This window comes from Schistocerca serialis, chromosome 5 (genome assembly GCF_023864345.2).
Source record: "Schistocerca serialis cubense isolate TAMUIC-IGC-003099 chromosome 5, iqSchSeri2.2, whole genome shotgun sequence".
Lineage (NCBI taxonomy): Eukaryota > Metazoa > Arthropoda > Insecta > Orthoptera > Acrididae > Schistocerca > Schistocerca serialis.
The window spans coordinates 224,834,135-224,854,531 of NC_064642.1; positions in this window are offsets into that span (position 1 = coordinate 224,834,135).

Genomic DNA, 20,397 nt, shown 5'->3' on the forward strand with positions numbered 1-20,397 from the left:
GACTGACGACAGAGATGGTGGCCGTAACCGAGAAACGTCGTGTGTCAGAAGTGATTGTCCTTGGCCAGAGTAGAAGTGTGTTCAGTTCTCAGGGTAGTTAATTTCAGTACTTTGTCATTCAGAATTGTATCATCTCGGTTAGTTCGTGGCGTACGTTCCGGTTAGAAGGTAGTACGAAGCAGTCATTTATGTGAAGATATAAGAGTTGTGCATTCATTTAAATGTTCTTAGCAAGATACAATAGTGATTGCTTATGAAAAATATTATGACAGGCATTGTAACCTGTTTAAATTAATCACATCCCTTGAAAGAATTTACCTACTCATTAATGGAGCGTAGAACTGCATATCACTATGATATATTCATTGTACTATACCATAAACGGTACGACGACGATGCGTTACTTTCTGCGACAGGGACTCAGCTTCAGAAGTCACAAGGTGAGCAATTACATCTCTGGCGACGTGTGCCTAACGTTGTACAGGTCTAAGGGCACCTCTCTTGTGAGCCCTCTGGCTGTTACATGCAGCCTCACTCCCACGTCCGTAATTAAAGTTGAGGTGTCGCTAGGAGTGAATGTCGTACACTTGCTGCCACAAGATGGAAAACACAGCCTGTGTGTGTGTGTGTGTGTGTGTGTGTGTGTGTGTGTGTGTGTGTGTGTGTGTGTGCGTGTTTGGGAATGCGTCAGCGGGGCGCGGAAATTCTCCAGGTGTTCTTTCCGGAATTTGCTTTGATTTATCTTGTGGGGTTTTCTGTGGGGAAGGGTTTGGGCTTACGAAATGTCGACAGAGTTACGTTTACAGGAAGTAGATAGATATCGAGCACTTTATTGCGTCACAACTGAAAGATGATTTTCTTATTATTTTGAATGATAATGATGTAAAATTACCATGCCATGCTTTATTATTTCATTTCCTTCTAGACATACTTTTGCAGTTTCCGCTTTGTAGCTATTTGTAAGTCATTTATCATTATCCTCTTAAAATTAATATTTCTTTTCGTATTGCATGTAAAACATATGACATTTAGATAACACATTCACTTCGTACTCTTAACAAATCTCGTAAGATGCATGAACATGACGACACCTGAAAATTCAAATATTAAATAGGATGTTCTTGACAAATGAAGTAAATATCAACCAGTTGGTGAAAGCATTATCATTTACAAGATTTTAGCAAGCTGGAAGAAAAAAATTAAACTGTAGCACATTGCGGCGCAATGTTGAAATAAACTAAGTGTATTCCACATTTCGACGAGTTTATCGTGTAATTGCATTTATGTGAGATTGTTATCAGCATAAGTTTCATTTTGGAAAATTATGAAACACATAAAATAGTGCTTAAAGCTATCACTGGATTGCTTGCTTCCCTGTACTTTGTCTCTGTCACGTATATGATACGCGTAATGGGATTGTACAGCAACTTTGATCATACAAAGGTAGTTTTGTTTGTCGCTGTGCTATGACACGTGAATAAATTAACTGCGTTACCCAAACTTTCCATGTTCTGTCTGCAAACAGTATTTATGAACACAATAAATTGACTGTGAAACAGAAAGTGACGATCTTGTGAAATGTAGGTATTTCTTTCCATATATGACCGTATGAAGTACAGCACCAGGACAAAATTTGACTCGCGAGGTAGTACCGTACACGACGGGAGGGAGAGGAATCGAATTAACGCCCATTATTTCAAACAGAGCCGCGGGCGATAAATCGCAATAACGATATTCCGATTACGGTTTACTTCGCTTTGCAGTGAATACAGAGGAATGCCGGACAAATACCACGAGAAACGCTGCGGCCAAACGCATTAGCTCTCGCAAAAAGACCTTTTATTCAATTTACAACCGCCGCCGCTCGCATAGCTGTGAACCGTTAAATACCGACCATACTCTCCCGGGCCGGAACTTGAACTAACAAAGTTGCGTTCCGGGCAACGGTTTCGGTATAAATCAACAACAATAGGCGATGGTCAGCGCCGCAGGCTGTTGGTGGGATAAGGGGTGGGCGCGGGGGTGGGGGGAGGGTTGATTGGGTAAGGGGAGTGAAGGGGTGAGAAACATCCCTCGTGGGCATTCCGGCGCGACCCGCGGATAATTGTAATCCGATCAGCTTGGCGGGCGGTCATTAATGCGTCACGCCTGTTGACCCATTAGCCAGGGCGCTGTGACGTCACTGGCGCTACAATTGATCTGGACGGAAAATGAGCTTTTGAGCGGGCGGCAAACATCGCTACACCTGGGCGGGAAACAAACTTAGCGTCGTAAGCGTCACGTTCGCGCACATCAGGGCTACCAAGTACAGCCATTCCCTTTTTCTGCCTGCGCCGGGTGGAGATGAATGGAAACGAGAACTTCAAGGGATCGAGAACTCTTGCTCTCAAGAAGCGAAAGGAATCGAGAACACATCCGAGGACCGGGAACTTGTGATGAAGTACAGCTGCTCGCCTCCTTCTCCTCCTCACACTCTCCATCTTTTAAACCAAGTTAGACACTTGCACATGTATAGAAAGTAACAACAATGATAAATAATAATAGTTAGGATGTACCACACTGTCTGTGCGGGAGAAACCATCGTACAAAATCTAAATATAAAATAAAAAATATATAAACCGGTTGTCGTCAATAGCGCATTCTTAGAAGGATGTAACGATACTCCTTGATTTTCATTACAATCGTTTCAGTGTGGGATCTGAAAAGTTTACCTTTAAATATAATTATCCCAAAATGCCATTAACTGTTTCATTTAACTTCGACGTTCTTCAAAATACTCTACTTTATTTATCCGAATGGTCGCCTACTTAGGTAAACACTAACCCCTGTTAGCTATACACAGTGCTGTTTTTCAGGGGGAACGCTGGGGGATGCGTACCACTAAACTTTTTCGTCGACAAAGTAATTTTTTTTACGATGCTGAGAACTTTGAAGAGTGACAAAGATTTATTTCACGAATGTAAATTATTTATTTCATTTTTCATGTTGGTAATTGCACTACGAACGATACCAGTGCAGTTTTTGGTGGGAAAAGCGATGCCATTCACTGTATCAAGCATTTCGAAGCTGCGGCAAACGTTCTCGACAACTGAATCGCTGGCAGCCAGTTCGAAAAGCATGTAGTGCCCTCGCCCGCTATTAGTGGGCGTTGGTAGTGTTAAACGGATATGCGTACGCTCAAACGCCAAGCTACCGATACATATCTCTTCGGTCCCGCTACCATGATGTTGATGACGTCATGGCTAAAAGCAGACGGGTCGTATCCCATGCTTCACCGCCAGATTAATACGAGGGTTACCCAGAAAGAAAGAGACGTTGTGGTCTATCGCGGCGGTGGGTGTGGCTACTACTTGCTGCCATAACGTTCTCACACTCCTCACGCATTCATTCAGCAGTTACAGCGTGTGGTCTCTGTTTCTGCTGTCTGTAACGTTTTAAAATGTGCGCTGCAATATAAAAGCCCACCACTTGTGCGTTCTATGATTAAGTTTTTGCTAGCAAAAAACTGCATGCCAACTGAAATTTATCGCGACCTTTGTTTTGTGTACAGTAAAGGAAGAATGACAGATATCCGAGTCAGGCAATGGTGCGTTGATTTTAAAGATGGTCGCACCTATGTTCACGATAAGGAACACCGTTGTAGGCCTAGCCTTGTGGTTGACGAACTGAAAACGAAAATCGACGACAAATTCACTAAAATCGTCGTCTCACGATTGCAGAATTTTCGGATAATTTCCCCCAGATTTAACGGAGGATGGTGCCTGAAACAGTAGCGGAGTAGCTTGTTAACCACAAATTTTGTGCTAGGCGTGATCCAAAAATCCAGACGAAAGACCACAGAAAACAGAGACTAGGTGCAGCACTGACATTATGATTACGAGAAAAATGGTAACAAAATTACCAATCGTATCGTGGCTGGGAACGAGACTTGGGTGAAGCATGTCAACTGTGAAATAAAAGTTCAGTCAATGGAATGGGGGCACACAATCTCTCCGAAGGAGCTTTGAAAATATTTGCAATCGCGGTCAGCAAGAAAGATCATGGCTACTGTGTTTTGGGACTCTCAGGGAGTGATTCTCGTTTATTTCCTTGAACTTGCTATAACAATTACTTCAGAGAGGTACCGTAAAACGCTGCCAAGGTTAATGCGGGCGACACAAAACAAGCGTCGGTGGAAACTTAGCAAAGTTTTTTTTTTTTTTTTTACGACAAAGCACGTCCACACACGGTCAGTCGTACCCGAGATTACCTACAGGGTTTTGGATGGGAGGTGTTTGATCATTCAGCAAACATCCCGGATTTGACCCCTAGCGGCTACCGTCTCTTCCCCAGTATCAAGACACGTCTCGCTACACAACCTTTTGGTAGTGACGCCAAACTGCATGCCGGTTTAAATCAGTGGATGCAAACGCAGATTTCTACAGAGACGGTATCGAGAAATTTGTGACATGATATGATAAATGTCTCAATTTGAATGTCAACTGCGTAGGAAAAATGGTTCAAATGGCTCTGAGGTCATCAGTCCCCTAGAACTTAGAACTACTTAAACCTAACTAATCTAAGGACATCACACACATCCATGCCCGAGGCAGGATTCGAACCTGCGAGCGTAGCGGTCGCGCGGTTCCAGACTGAAGCGCCTAGAACCGTTCGGCCACATCGGCCGGCCAACTGCGTAGGAAAATAGATTAAAAGTGTACCTTTAAAATGTGTGTAATAAAATTTGGTTTTTCCATATCGTTAATGTTTTAGTTCAAAATGTCTGTTACTTTCTGGATAGCTGTCGTACTTCCCATTTCTTGCTCATTCGTATCATTTATGAACAACAAATTGAATGTGCCCTTTGCTGGAAATTTACATTTAACGTCTCATAAGTGATAATTGGTTTATGTAATAAATTGAAATTGGTCAGGAACAGTTAATGAGCAACAGTTAATCGAACTTTAGGTTTAATACAATTTTAAACTTCACTAATGGTCACCAATCTGAGACTTCACATTTTAGGAAGCTGCTACGGAAGCAAAGTAAACTTCATTTAAATGTATCCAAAGCCTCAAAAAATTAACTTAACCAAAATTTGCATAAGGAGGGCTATGCGTGAAGCGTTGAACGAATACGAAAGTAAAATCATGGGTACGAACTTGACAGTAAATCCTAAGAAGTTCTGGTCTTATGTTAAATCGTTAAACAGATCGAAGACATGTGTCCAGACTCTCAGTGACCATACTTCAACTGAAATAGAGCGTGACACAGAAGAGACCCAAATATTAATCGCCTTTTTCCAAACCCGTTTCACAGAGGAAGATCACACTGTAGTTCCTCCTTTAATGCTTCTAGAGGAACAACGTATTTTTAAAGTCGTGAAGAGGTAAGTTCTGACAGACTGAAACGCCCTGCCTGACAACAAAACCAGAAAGGATTTTTTTCTCTTTAATGCTTGAATTCATTGTCAATGGTGGCCTGCGATGGATAAAACCACTCATCAGTCAGAGAATTACGTGGGTTACGAATTAAACTCTTATTTTAGTTTAAAACTATTGTCACATACTCCTCAAGCCTACAAACGGTGCATGTTGGAGAGCACATCGTACCACAGCTAGTCATTCCTTTTCGTGTTCAACTGCCATATGGGCATAGCGAAAAACGACTGTCTGTATACTTTTTTACGAGCCCTGATTTCGCTTATCTCATCTTCGCGGCCCTCGTTCAAGATGTACATCGATGACAGTAGACGCGTTCTGCAGCTCATAGCAAACGTTGTTTCTCCAAACTTTCTCAATAGTGTTTCCCTTCAGGGATTACCATTTGAGTTCACGGAGAATTTTTATAGCACTTGCGTGTTTATCGAACCTACCGATAACAAATCTACGAACACGCCTCTGAATTACTTCGTTGTCTTTCTTTAATGTGACCGGTGGCGTTCCCAACACACATCTTGTCTGGTACTCTAGCATGGGTCGCACAACTGTTCTGTACACAGTCTCCTTCATAAGTCTACAGTCTCCTAAACTTCTACCAGCAGACCGAAGACGACCACCTGCTTTCCCTACAACCGACTTTAAATCTTTGCTAAACTTCATGACGCTTTGCAGCGCTACGCCAACAAATTTAATCTGCTTGATTGTGTCAATCACCACACAACTAACGCTTTATTCGAACGCTACAGGACTGTTTTTCCCATTCATCTGCATCATCTTATATTTTTCCGCATTTAGAGTAAGCTGAGATTCATCGCAGAAAATAGGATGCGGAGAGCCAGGGGGCATATCGCCACTTGGGGCGTATCTATTTCCCTGTAGGGTTCGCACAAGCATACTTTATGGGATAGCTTGTCACTGGGAATTCCAAATTTAGACAGATGATGGAGCCCCTTAGGGAAATAGCGGGCAGATGGGGAATGGAGGCCAGTGTCCACTCTGTTTGCTTGCTAGGAAGTCACGCCTGATAGGTAGAGAAGGCTCTGCCCTGGACCGATTGATCTCATTGGCCGCACCCGGCTGTAAATGACGGCTCATTAGCCTGCGTGTGTCCAGAGGCCAACCTAGGTTCCTACAGGCGTGTGGCTGCTACGGTAAAGACAGCTAGCCTTGCTCGTAAAGTGGAAGCAACATCGTTCCCAGAATCCTCTGGTTTGGAGCCGAGTGGTAGGGTTAAATCGGAAACCCAGACGATTCCAGATTCTATGACGATCCCGGATGCAGCTCCCTCGACTTCCACCATCAGGTGGCGAGTTTTAGGTGCCCTGCTCCTCTCCCGTTTTTAACTGGTAATACGAGCACAACACAAAAGAAGTCGCTACTGACTGGGAAGAGGAGAACTAGTGGGTATTTTAGGACAGAGAAATTCATCTACAGGCTCGGTATGACACTTTCTGATTTCGTGGAAGAATATTAGCCTCACTAATTAAAGGAAGTAGCATTCGTTGTTCCATATCGGAAAAAATGTTAATGTGGTGATAATGAACTGCAAGATAGGTCCTAGAACTAGTCTCGCTTATAAACTGTAACAATGTCCTCGCAGTACTAGGGGCAGAAAGCAGGCTGAACTCCGATGTCAATAGCATAGAACCTCCAAATTCTGATGGGGAATGTATACTGCTAAAATACACTACTGGCCATTAAAATTGCTACACCACGAAGATGACGCGAAATTTAACCGACAGAAAGAAGATGCTGTGATATGCAAATGATTAGCTTTTCAGAGCATTCACACAAGGCTGGCGCCAGTGACGACACCTGCAACGTGCTGACGTGAGGAGAGTTTCCAACCGATTTTTCTTAAACAAACAGCAGTTGACTGGCTTTGCCTGGTGAAACGTTGTTGTGATGCCTCGTGTAAGGAGGAGAAATGATAACCATCACGTTTCCGACTTTGATAAAGGTCGGATTGTAGCCTATCGCGATTGCGGTTTATCGTATCGCGACATTGCTGCTCGCGTTGGTCGAGATCCAATGACTGTTAGCAGAATATGGAATCGGTGGGTTCAGGAGGGTAATACGGAACGCCGCGCTGGATCCTAACGGCCTCGTATCACTAGCAGTCGAGATGACAGGCATCTTATCCGCATGGCTCTAACGGATCGTGCAGCCAACGCTCGATCCCTGAGCCAACAGATGGGGACGTTTGCAAGACAACAACCATCTGCACGAACAGTTCGACGACGTTTGCAGTAGCATGGAATATCAGCTCGGAGACTGTGGCTGCGATTACCCTTGACGCTGCATCACAGACAGGAGTGCCTTGCGATGGTGTACCCAACGACGAACCTGGGTGCACGAATGGTTTAACGTCATTTTCTCGGATGAATCCAGGTTCTGTTTACAGCATCATGATGGTCGCATCCGTGTTTGACGACATCGCGGTGAACGCACATTGGAAGCGTGTATTCGTCATCGCCATACTGGCGTATCACCCGGTGTGATAGTATGGGGTCCCATTGGCTACACGTCTCGGTTACCTCTTGTTCGCATTGACGACACTTTGAACAGTTGACGTTACATTTCAGATGTGTTACGATCCGTGGCTCTACCCTTCATTCGATCTTTGTGAAATCCTACATTTCAGCAGGATAATGCACGACCGCATGTTGTATGTCCTGTACGGGCCTTTCTGGATACAGAAAATGTTCGACTGTTGCCCTGGCCAGCACATTCTCCAGATCTCTCAGCAACTGAAAACGTCTGGTCAATGGTCAATGGTGGCCGAGCAACTGGCTCGTCACAATACGCCAGTCACTACTCTTGATGAACTGTGGTATCGTTTTGAAGCTGAACGGGCAGCTGTACCTGTATACGGCATCCAAGCTCTGTTTGACTCAATGCCCAGGCGTATCAAGGCCGTTATTACGGCTAGAGGTGGTTGTTTTGGATACTGATTTCTCAGGATCTATGCACCTACATTGCATGCAAATGTAATCACACGTCAGTTCTAGTATAATATATTTGTCCAATGAATACCCGTTTATCATCTACATTTCTTCTTGGTGTAGCAATTTTAGTGGCCAGTAGGTATCCAGCGAGATTTACTGAGATTCTGAATGGCAAAGGAGTGAAGATAACTTAATTGTGGATAAAACATGGTCATCAGATACCCTACCTCAGGAGCAGTAGTGGCTGAAAGTTGGAGAGGATTTCGTTTTAACTTGCTGGTCATGTTACATTCTTATGTGGAGACTTCAGCTTATCAGCTATGTACCGGAAGATGCAAGTAATAAGGCGGGTACTAGCAACAGGGGATTACATAAAATTGTTCTAAATGCCTTTCCTGATAATTTAATTGACTAGGTAGTCCGAGAATTGACTCGCGAAGTCAACATACATCAATGGATAGAATTCGAAAGTATTGTACAATACTCCATAAACAGGTATGTGACGAGCAAAATAGTCAGCAATGGGAGAGACCCGCTGTGGTTCTATGGCCCTGTTAGAAAGATGCAATGAAAGCAAAGTGAGATTTACTACAAATTTAAACGTAGCGAAAGCCTCACATACCAAATGAAAACAGAACGAAACCAAAATTAGCGTAACTAGAGTTCAGAGAATTCGGAAATAAAATTCCACCGAAATGACGGAAGATATAAGGAATTTTGATTTTATGTTAAAACAGTAAACGGATCGAAGCCATCTGTCCAGACAGTCTATGACCATAATGGCATCTAAAAGCCAGATGGCAGGGATAAGGCCAGTTTCCTAAACTGCTCCACTGAGGATGAGCGTATTGTGGTTACTCCTTTAGATCGCTGAATAAGAAGCGAAGTGACATATCGAAGTAAGTGAACACGAAATGGAAAAGCAACTGAAATCGTTCAACGGATGAAACGCGTCGAACCTGACGCGATACCACTGCCATTTTCTGTAAAATTCGCGAAAGAACATGAACCTTTTCTAGCTGGAGTGTACCGTAGGTCACTGGAAAAGAAGAGCGTTACTAGTGATTTGAAAAACGAGCAAGTCTTTCACGATTTCGTCAAAGTATTAGACAGAATTCCGCACTGCCGCCTACTGAACGATATAAGACCTTACGCAATATCAGCCAGCTGTGTTTGAAATCAAGAGTTCCTAGCAATAAGAACACAGCATATCATTCTCAAGGCGGAGAAATATAAAGACATAGAAAGTAAGTTCGGATGGATGCCAAGGGAGTGTTTAGGTCCATTGCTTTACATTTTATACAGAGTGATTCTTACTGAGATTTAAAAAATCCTTAGCGACGTAGATGACGCTGAGGCAAATAATATAAGACACAAGGGACCGCAAATGTCGACGTGACGTCACGAGATGCACGTCGCCGTACCTGCAGTGGTTGAACCTACGTATTAGTCTGTCCCACAAGAACACCAACAAGCCTTAGGGAGAAGTTCCTTACGACAAAACAAGGAAAAAAGATCTAGTAAACATGGGCTCTAAAATGCATACCTTCAGAGCTATGCCCACTTGTTCATTTTCCATGTTATGAAACAGACCTCTTATGTAAATTTTAAAAGTTTCCCACAGAACTGAATGTTAGAAATATTTCGGTCAGTCAGCCGGTCGTCGTTCAATTAATTGCAGGTTATTTCGACTGGGTACCTGTTAGTCATCTTCCGCCCCATGCAACGCGCTGCGAGTATTCCGCGAATGCGTCAGAATTCAATTTGACAGACGTATCACACTTCACGGCGGCAGAGCCCTCACTGGTGAAACCGCGGAACTCAGCTGTCTTCTGCGGTACTGCTCGCCGCGGCCGTCGGCGCACTCTGCCGTCTTCAATTAGAACAAATCGTGGAGATGATGAGATTCCAAGCACTGTCCAACTGGTAGCCGGTATCACGGTTCTTCAGATTTTCCGCCAGGTGTATTTCCACGGATTCTTTAATAATGGAGTCCCAAAAAGATGTAGCTTTGGTCAGTATCACAGTTCTATGATACCCCATTGAATGTCCAGTGGAAATACAATGTTCAGCAACAGTGGACTTATTTGGTTGCAAGAAGCGAGTGCAGCGTTAATGTTGAGTGTAGCGTTCTTTTACAGTGTGTGGTCTGTCCTATGTAAGCCATACTACACTTACAAGGTATTTTGCAAATTCCAGCCTTCCGTAGCAACAAGTCATCCTTTACCGATCCCAAAAGGTCTGCAGTCTTACATATCGGACGGAAAATCACTTTAACTCGAAATTTACACAGGAGTCTTATTATTTTAAAATAAATGTTGCCCACATAGGGAATAAAAGCTTAAGATTTTACTATCGTGTTTTCCTCTGTATCCTCTTTCTTATTCTTGATTTTAACTGACAGTAGCTTGTTAGTAAGCGAAGGTAATATCCATTCTTTCTGAGCACTGTCATTGATTGTGCGAGCTCTTTAGGAAAACTGTCTAGATCTGCATTTCCTACTCTTTCTTATTTGCTATATCGATCTTTTACAATCCTAGCAGCGCGTCTATCAACAAATCGATGTTTGGTTGCTTACCTACTTGATTATCACTGGGAACACTATGTCAGTACACCAAAAATTGTTTCGCTAGCCGTTTTCGAGCTATTTCCCTCATTTCTATGAAATCTTCTCACACAGTCTCCTCTTAGCCTTCCCAAGATGTTCGTTCCATTTTATGTTGTTTCTACTTATTACCCCTAAACAGTTACACGCTGTGACTATTCATATAGTAATTGGATAGTATCTGGTCCTTTCCTTTGTTATGAATAATTATCTGGAAATTATACACATTTAAAGAGAGCTGCATTCATCCCACCAAGTATAAAATTTGTGCAAGGCACTTTGCATTTCTTTACGATCGCCCAGCAGTGACACACTATTGTGAACAACAGCATCGTCAGCATAGAATGTGACAGTACTCCTTTAAAAGGATCTAAGAGTTCTAATGCTGAATATCAAAACAGTAGCCCACTTCTGCTCCACATGTTGATGTCCATCACCTTTACGATTCGTTACTTATTACTGAAAGAAACGCTTACTTCATCAAGTAATTTGCCTCATCCCAGTCGCTTTTCCAGTTTTCGATCAAATTTGCGACTGTCGTGTTGACGCAACAACTGTTGACCGGTTTTGCTGCTGTACACAGGAAATTAGTCTCCCATGCTATGCGCCTGGTGAATTCTATGCATCTCTGCTGGATTTACTGGTCTCGTGTCAACATAAAGCCCCAACTGATTGCACGGCAATCGCTCGACGACCAATAACAGTAATTCCGTTTTCGATTACACGGACGTTAGTGCCGCGGGCTGCGGAGAAATTTCCCGGCGAAAACGCACTTGCGTACGCCGAGGACGAAACAGCATTACGATGAAATTTCATCATATACGAATTCCGCGCGATGAGCATGCAAATGAGCTCGCCACGAAGAGAAATAACACCCATGTTTAATAAAACTGCGAATCTGAGGCGGCAGTATTGGCAAAGAACTTACGGCTGTGTCACAGTAAGCATTACCCTCTGCGTGAGCTTCATACTCCCCATAAGAACATCAAGAGGGAATGTTATTCATCATGGTTTGTTATTGGGGTGGTCTTTTAAATGAAAAAAGTTACAGTATGTTGAATTCATCAGTCCTTTTAGGCCATACTTAAAGCTACCAGTTGTCTATTAGGAGTTTACTGAAAGCCGTTTTCCCAACTCGCTCATTTAATTACACATTTGACGACACAAAGTGACGACAACACTTAACTTTCACAATGTAGAGCGTACCGGAACATAGTCGATGAAACCTCACCAGAAATTGTTAATTGCAAGAATGTTCGTGTACTCCAGAAACTGAATTACAGAATATGCGGCTAAGAGTTTGTAGTGTAAATGGAGTCGTCCTTACAGGAATAGTCCATGACCAAGCACCTGTCGTTGCTGTTTGTACAATTTGTAATATCTATGAGCATTTATGAAGCATTCACATAGAACAATTTCGCAGAATACAAATAAATGGCTATTAATTGAATATTTGATGAAAGATGATCTGTACACGGAATGACTGTACTGCTGCTGTAACTAGTCTTCCTGTTCGGTAACTTACCATTAACTGCTGAAAATCACAAAAATGGCTACATCAAAAAAACTTTTTTTCAAATAACCAGTCGGTGTGACTTATTACTTTACGTATAGGTTGGGCGTGGATACCGATGCAATGAGTAGACACCAGATTCATGAGGGCACGGGACAAATACCGAATCTCAAAATGTACGCTCCAGATTCGATTAGAAAGGAAAAGAAAAATGAAAAAAATTGCTGTATTTAATCTCCTTAAGCTAAGCTCGTCCTAAATCAGTGTAGTAGACTTTAATAGAAGCACGTTCCCTAAGCCAAAAGCATGTCTTGAGCCTAATTGCAATAGCCGCAAGTAATGTAGACAATACTCCGACCGAAAGTTGGACAACCATTACATCAGACTCCAAACTACCGACCAGCACACAAAAAAAAATTGCAGACATTTAACTCCGGTGAATCAGCATCCTGCGGCAAAGCAACTAATTGACAAAATGTAAGCAAAGAGGCTCGCGGAAGGCATTCAGTCATCTGGTTACCTACTATTCCAAAATGGAACGCAAAGTATTTCTGTCACCCCAGTTTGTGGTCATTCAGCAACGCTGGTTACACGGTGCCTCTTAGGACTTGAGAATGTAGCGTTAGCTTCATGTCTCAGTGAAACGAGGCGAAGAAGCAGATACGTTTCAGCACTAAGGCTGGATAGTGTAAGTTATTTCCCCTTCTAATATTACTGGATATAGACAGGCATATAGAGGTTTCTTACACCCATAGGGAATGGAACGGAAATGAGCTGTTGGTTTCGAAAATGGATTATTTATGACAAATTTCATTACGGTGCAAGTACACCGAGGTGACAAAAGTTATAGATAGCGATATGCTCATTCATGTACGGATGGTGGTAGTATCGCGTGCGCAAGGTATAAAAAGGCAGTGCATTAGCGGAGATCTCATTTGTAGTCAGGTGAATTACGTGAAAATGTTTCCGACGTGATTAGGGATGCACGACGGGAATTGCAACACTCTGAACTCGGAATAGTGGTTGGAGCTAGAGGCATGGAACGTAACAATTCGGAAATCGTAAGGACATTAAATATTCCGAGACATACAATGTCAACAGTGTGCCGACAATACTAAATTTCGGGCATTAACTCTTGCCCCAGACGACGCAGTGGCCGACGGCATCCACTTAACGACTGAGAGCAGCGGTGTTTGCGCACAGTTGTCAGTGCTACCAGACAAGCAACAATTTTTGAAATAACCATAGAAGTCAGTGTTGGAGTTACGAAGAACGCATCCGTTAAGACAGTGCGGCGAAATTTTGCGTTAATGGGCTGTGGCAGCAGACGGCTGACGCGAGCGCCTTTGCTAACAGCACGATAATGTCTGCAGTGTCTCTCCTAGGCTCGTGACCATACCGGCTGGACCCTAGACGACTGAAAAGCAGTGTCCAGGTCAGATGACACCTAATTTCAGAAAGTAAGAGCTGATGGTAGGGTTTGAGCTTAGCTTAGACCCCAAAATGCCATCGACGCAGGTTGTCAACATGGCAAATAACGCTGGAATCTTTATGAATGAGAATGCGCCATGTCTCCGGGCCACAATTGTTCCCAGTTGGATTGAAGAATATTCTGGGCAACTCGAACGAACGGTTTGGCTTTTGGCTACCAAGATCGCCCGGCATGAATCCCATCGAAAATTCATGAGACATAACCGAGAGGACAGTTAATGCACAAAATCCTCCACCGGCAACACTTTCGCAGTTACACACGGCTAAAGAGGCAGCATGGGTCAATATTTCTACATGGCACGATCGACGAGTTGTTTAGTCCATACAACATCGAATTGCAGCACCAGGCAGGGGAAAAGGAGGTGCGACACGATATTAAGAGGTATCCTATGACTTTCGTCACCTCAGTATATCAACTGACTGATCATTTCCGTAGTCAGATCTGTAAGTAATAACGCGAGGGTATCAAACAGGAATTTTGGAAATCATTCATACAGGAAAGCACGGGAATCGGATTTTTGTAATTTTTTTATGTTAATTGTATGTGCAGTTCAGAATTCAAATATCATTAATCCAAGTCAGTTCGATGCAACTCTCACAAGTTATCGAGAAAATCGACTTCGAAGCTTCTTCGCTACTTTAAGTCATTAAAGGAACGACAGTTTTTGCTAGCCACTGCGCTGTGCCGGCAGCACGTCAAACTAGCACCTGCTGGATCGTTAGTTCGGCTCACGTTTCAGTTATTACATGTTGTTCGGTTTTTTCCGTTCAAATCTATTACTTACGTCATTTAAATAAACAATGTCTCAACCGCACGACAATTAACACATATGTAATGCTTATTTTGTATGGTAATTTCATGTAAGTTGAGAGTATACGCTATATGCGGATAGAGTTAAGAGTACTTGTTATCTGCGTGTCTTTACAAATTTTGGAGTACGCTTGTTATTATTAGTGAATGTTAGGTTTTTAATGTAAATGGCCGCTGTCACGTTGAAAGAATCTATCCGTCCTTGTAGCCAAAGGAACCTCTTGCAACAGGTGCATGCTAGGTTTCAAGAAACTTTAAACAACGGGGTCCCACAAGACGATATTGCAATACAACAGGTTCAATCATCTGATTATCTTTCATACGACACCACATATTTAAACGGATCTCCACCAAAGTATGAGGGTTTTCGTTTGGACAACGGACGTGGTTTAGACTCTTCTTGATAGAGTCACGAGTGAAAGTGTCGTCATTGTTAAAAAGTATTAAAGGGATTTCTCGGCGATTTGCAACTATTCAACGTCAAAATTCCGATCATCTACCTTCGTCTCCTTCTCCAAGGTGTTAATCGGTTGTAAATTACATGGTTAGAGTCGGCACGTATTTAATATTCTCCATGTTCTAGCATATGATAAGAAAAGATACCTGTAGAAATTCTGCGTGTGTTAGTTGAATACTGTATCAGCATTCTCAGCATTTGTAAATACGTGAAGTAAGCCTAAAACAATGTAGCTCAATTAACAAAAAGCCGAGATCTCATTTGAAAAATTAATCGGGTAAACCGAACACAACATGAACTTCAAAACAAAAATGACAATCCTTAAATAAACCAATAATCAATTAAAGAAGATCCACCTTCTTGCAAGAATATTATTTTGTTTTGTTTCATCATCAAACAAATATTATCACACTTGTAGCTCCTTCAGTGATTTTTTTTCTGTTATTGTTTCTCAAATATATGCAAACATATTTCATGTAGGATAGAAATATGTTGACATCAGAGTTTGTTGCTTAGGTGACACACATACTTGGCCTTATTTTTACATTGTGTGTGCCCTGTGGCTGCCAACGGAAGTCAAAAACATATCTGCCTTAGCACAGCACGTCATCTACAACAAAGGGATGTTACGGGAAAGTCTGAAATGAATTTATATTTAGAATTTAACTTCTGTTTGCCAGTGGAGTAGTAGAGGGACTAACTAGTAATGGTACATCGTAACCTCCGCCATAAACTTTACGGTATTGTACTTTCTATGAACGTAGGTGTAGATACGAACAATGTATTCCGGTAAAATGGTGACACATGGTCTTTTTTGACACTCACCATTGTTGCAGTTGAGCTGTCATGAGCTGTTTTTCATTTTTATTTGCCTGCTAAATGTGCTGTTACTGTTTTTATGTTTAAAGTGAAGTGCGGACGTCAGTAATATTTAGCTATCTCTTTGACTTGGAAAACTGTTTGGTATGGTTTACCAATTATAGGTCATGCCACTGATTCGCAACAGCGTTGGGCGGTCTGTGTGAGTAGTAAGTGATCTAACGCCAGTCAACACGCAGATTTATCTGTGCAGAAGAAACATGAAGCCTTAATTGCAAATGGAAAGTTGTAGATACGGCTGCAGAGATACTCCTTAGCAATCCCCACAATTGTGATAATACACCTGAAAATGTGGAATGTATACTCTGTCCTCTATAGCCCATATTATCATAATTACAACAGCAATAAAAATATCTTTGTAATAAAGCGGTAGGATTTCTTGCAACATTGACGTTATTGTCGCTGTATTTTCTCATAGCAGTTCAAAGCAGCTTGTCGAAATCGTGTACTCACGTATACAAGCTTGCTAATTTGGCACCGTGCTGTATACCAACAGAGATCTTTATACATAAGCAGACAAAAGACGACGTAAACAGTACTTTTCCCTACTGCGAAGGGTAAAGCAGCCTGTTCGATATAAGCGCCATTACACACAATTTGGACAGAATTTCTAGTAGGTTTGTTGAATAGCCGGTAGCTCTAAAGGTAGAATAATGTTAGTGAATGAACAGGTAAACTACATCATTAATGTTCGGATACAATGTTAGTGGTGTGCTGCTTGACACAGCTACGTCGATTAAATATTCAGGCGAAATATTGGAAATCGGCAGCAGATGGAACGAGCACGTAAGGTCGGTTGTAGGGAAAACTAATAGCTGTCGTTCGTTTACTGGGAGAATTCTAGGAAAGTGTTACTCATCGACAAGGGAGACCGCGTAGAGAACCACCATCACACCGCCCATTTATGTGTACAGTCAGTTTGTTTACCATCCCTGCCGCAATGGATTAAGGAAAGACACCAATCAGTTCAGTGGCGAGCTACTAGATTCCATCGATTCCCTAGTGTTACGGAACTGCTCCGTGAACTACAGTGAGAATCCCTAAAGGTTTGTTGAGAGACTCTTCGTTTGTGACAGAATGCAAAACAATACTATTACCACCAACGTACATCTTCCTAAAGGATGAGCATCGAAATCATTGCTACTGTTATGCATACTGAATTGAAGTATTTGTCTGTGGAATATAAATATGGTATCACATATTGTCACGACAATTTGTTTGTAAAGTAATTGGTGTCATGATATTGATTAATTAATACACATTGATTAAAATAGCATCTTGTGTGAGAAAATGTTTGAATCGAGCTATTGTGAACTCTTGCTCCGATTTACATGCTTCTGTCACTTAAATAGTCTGTTTCAAAAGTGTGCCCAAAACGAACTAGTGCACTACTGAGTTGATTTTATTTGCTCATATTCTGTTGTTGCCCATCTGCTTACAGAAAAATAATCGTCGTAATAAAATAAGAGAGATCAGAGCAGAAAGATTTACGTGCACATTTTACCCCGCGCGCTGTTCTAGAGTGGAACGATGAAAAATAAGCTGAAGGTGTGAATTCCATAATGGCCATGTAGGTATAGAAACTATTCCCCACAAATCTATTGGTACGCTGCGAATAAAAGTCGATATGTCCGTATGTTAGCTATAATTTCTGAGAATGGAAACCAGAGACGAAAACTTGAGTCATATGATGACACCATATTTAGTCTAAATGAGGGCCACTATGGTTTAATTTTTCGCCACCGGCACTGTTTCGGAATGGGAGAAAGGTGAGGAAATTGGCTGATTCTTTTCAACCGAATCAGCACGGAAGTCGCTCTAATCGATTTGGGGAAATCATAGAAATCGTAAATCTGAAGGGCCGCAGTGGTACTTGAACCGCAGCCCTTCGAGTCCGAGTCCAGTGTCTTTAGCAGTGCCGTCTTTTTAAAACAGACCACTAATTTCAAGAAATTAAATTTTATAGTGAGAAATGTGTGTCATATCTCCATGTAACATCAGAATTAACTTTTAACTTGTAGAAATCTCGGATAGAGAAGTTAACAGTTTACAGTCAGAAGCAAACGATTTGATATGGATCGAGCTCTTGAAACGGTTTTTGAATTTGGAACTATCTAGGACAGTTAGAACACAACAGGATTTTTGCGGTTCAGAGACAAACGTATATGGCAGAAAGAAGAAGTTAGTAATTAAACGCTCGCTGAGATTTACAAGAAAGAAATTGTCTTTAAACAGATAATTAAAGAATGTGAGACCACAGGGTACCAGCAAACGGATTCCGGATTCTCAATCGATAACGGCAGATGAACTTTAAAAAAAAATATGTTCAACTGAGAATGAAGGATTAGTAAAGATGCGCAAAGACAAAACAAAACCAAACATAATGAAAACAGTTTTTCAGAACGCAAATTCAATCTGCATCGCAATACGCGCTGAATCCAAACTTCCTGGCAGATTAAATATGTGTGCAGGATCGGAACTAGAGCGCAGAAGCATAGCCTTTTATGGGCGTATGTCTAGTTACTGATCTATCTGCTTTTAAATCTGCCAGGACGTTTGTTGAGAGAAATAGGTTTTAACGATATCTATGCAATCAAAAGTCATAACATCGTTTCTAGTCAAATTTCACTCGCCAAATAACCGACGATGATATAATGAGGAATAAGATGCATTTACAATGTGACTTTAGTGTTTGTAAAGCAAACTTAATTTAACAAAAACGAAAATGGAAATCGAGCCTTATCATTTAGTACTAGGGTGGCATTCTGTGTTATGTGAGTGTTGATTTCCAACGATTCCGTAGATCTCATTTCTGCTTTCTTTGACAGAATATAAAACTTCACATTCTACATTATAATAAAGGTTTTCTGCCAAAAAATAACAGCGAAGGCAGAATCTTTCTTCCTTAACTTCCAGCTTCTTATGTTCACGTAGCCCACCTGCCAAAGCCCTACCTGACTGACCAGTATACACTTTTCCACACCTCTTGCAAGAGATTTTACATACACCACTCTGTGCGAAGAGGTGCAGTAAGTCTTCACTGTTGAATAAAAATTTAGGCGTTACTAAACGCAGGTTTTATTTGGAAGACTAAAATTTTTTGCAAGTTTCTCCGAAATGTTGTCTATACACAGGAGTTTGCACAAGGTTTTGTAACTACTGAGTGATTGCTGTTAACCAGTATACGGAAATGATGTAATTTCATTCATTTCCTTTTTTCGTAGAATATTATCAGTCAGGACAGAGCTGTATCCATTGCTGGAAGCGATTTATTTGATGGTTTGTAGTTCTGTTTGAAAGACTGATTTGGATAATGGAACAGATACGATGCGATGCACCTCTGAATGGAGAGCTGCATGTTTATGGCTTTATAGACGCTGGGATCATGCAGGAACTACCGCATCAGAAAATATGTTCTTTATGAAAATGCTAAATAAGTGGTCTAACACCGGCGTATGTCTAGCTACTGACCTATCTGTTTTTAGATCTGCCAGGAAGTTTATAGAAGAGCCTCAAAGCTCCATTGTAAACTTAATTTTCTTATACTGTGAGTTTAAATGCTCTAGTAATGTAACTGTCTAATGGTACCGGATCAAAAACATATAACATCATTGACATTTCGGAACCAGTGCTTAATTTTACAATTCAGTAGCTCTTTATGTGAGAAAAATTTTTCGAAATTGTTCATGCAAATTTCAGATAGTATAGGACTAAGAGTTGAACCAACAGCTAGGCCATCAGACAGACTACAAGACTTGCTTTGAAACTGGAAGTAGTTCTATTTTACAAACATCTGAGTACCATCGATTATGTCATGTAATTATACAGGACTTACTTAGGATTTGTGCAAAATATCCGTTAATATGTTGACAGATTCATCAGCGGGAACATCGAACGATACTAGTTTAGAACTGTCAGGAAAAGCAGAAAGATAGCCCTACTGGAAATACTGGAAACCAGCCAACGTATGACAGACCCAGTTTCCAGTTTCGCTTTTGAAAAATTAACATTTCATTCCTAATGCATTTCTTTTCATTTATTAAAAGTATCTCCACATAAAAACTTTTAGTCCCTTTTTTTATTTAACGTAATTATTGTAATGTTTTCCGATGTAAATACTTTGTCATCTTTGTATCATCTGTACAAATAATTTCTGTGTAAGCCGCTCGTCATATTTATGTGAGTTTGAAGGTTGCTTTAGATGCCTAAAGCCGGTTCTTGACCAAATAAATAACTTTTCAAAACATTAGGAAGTGTTTCCCTTTTTAATGTT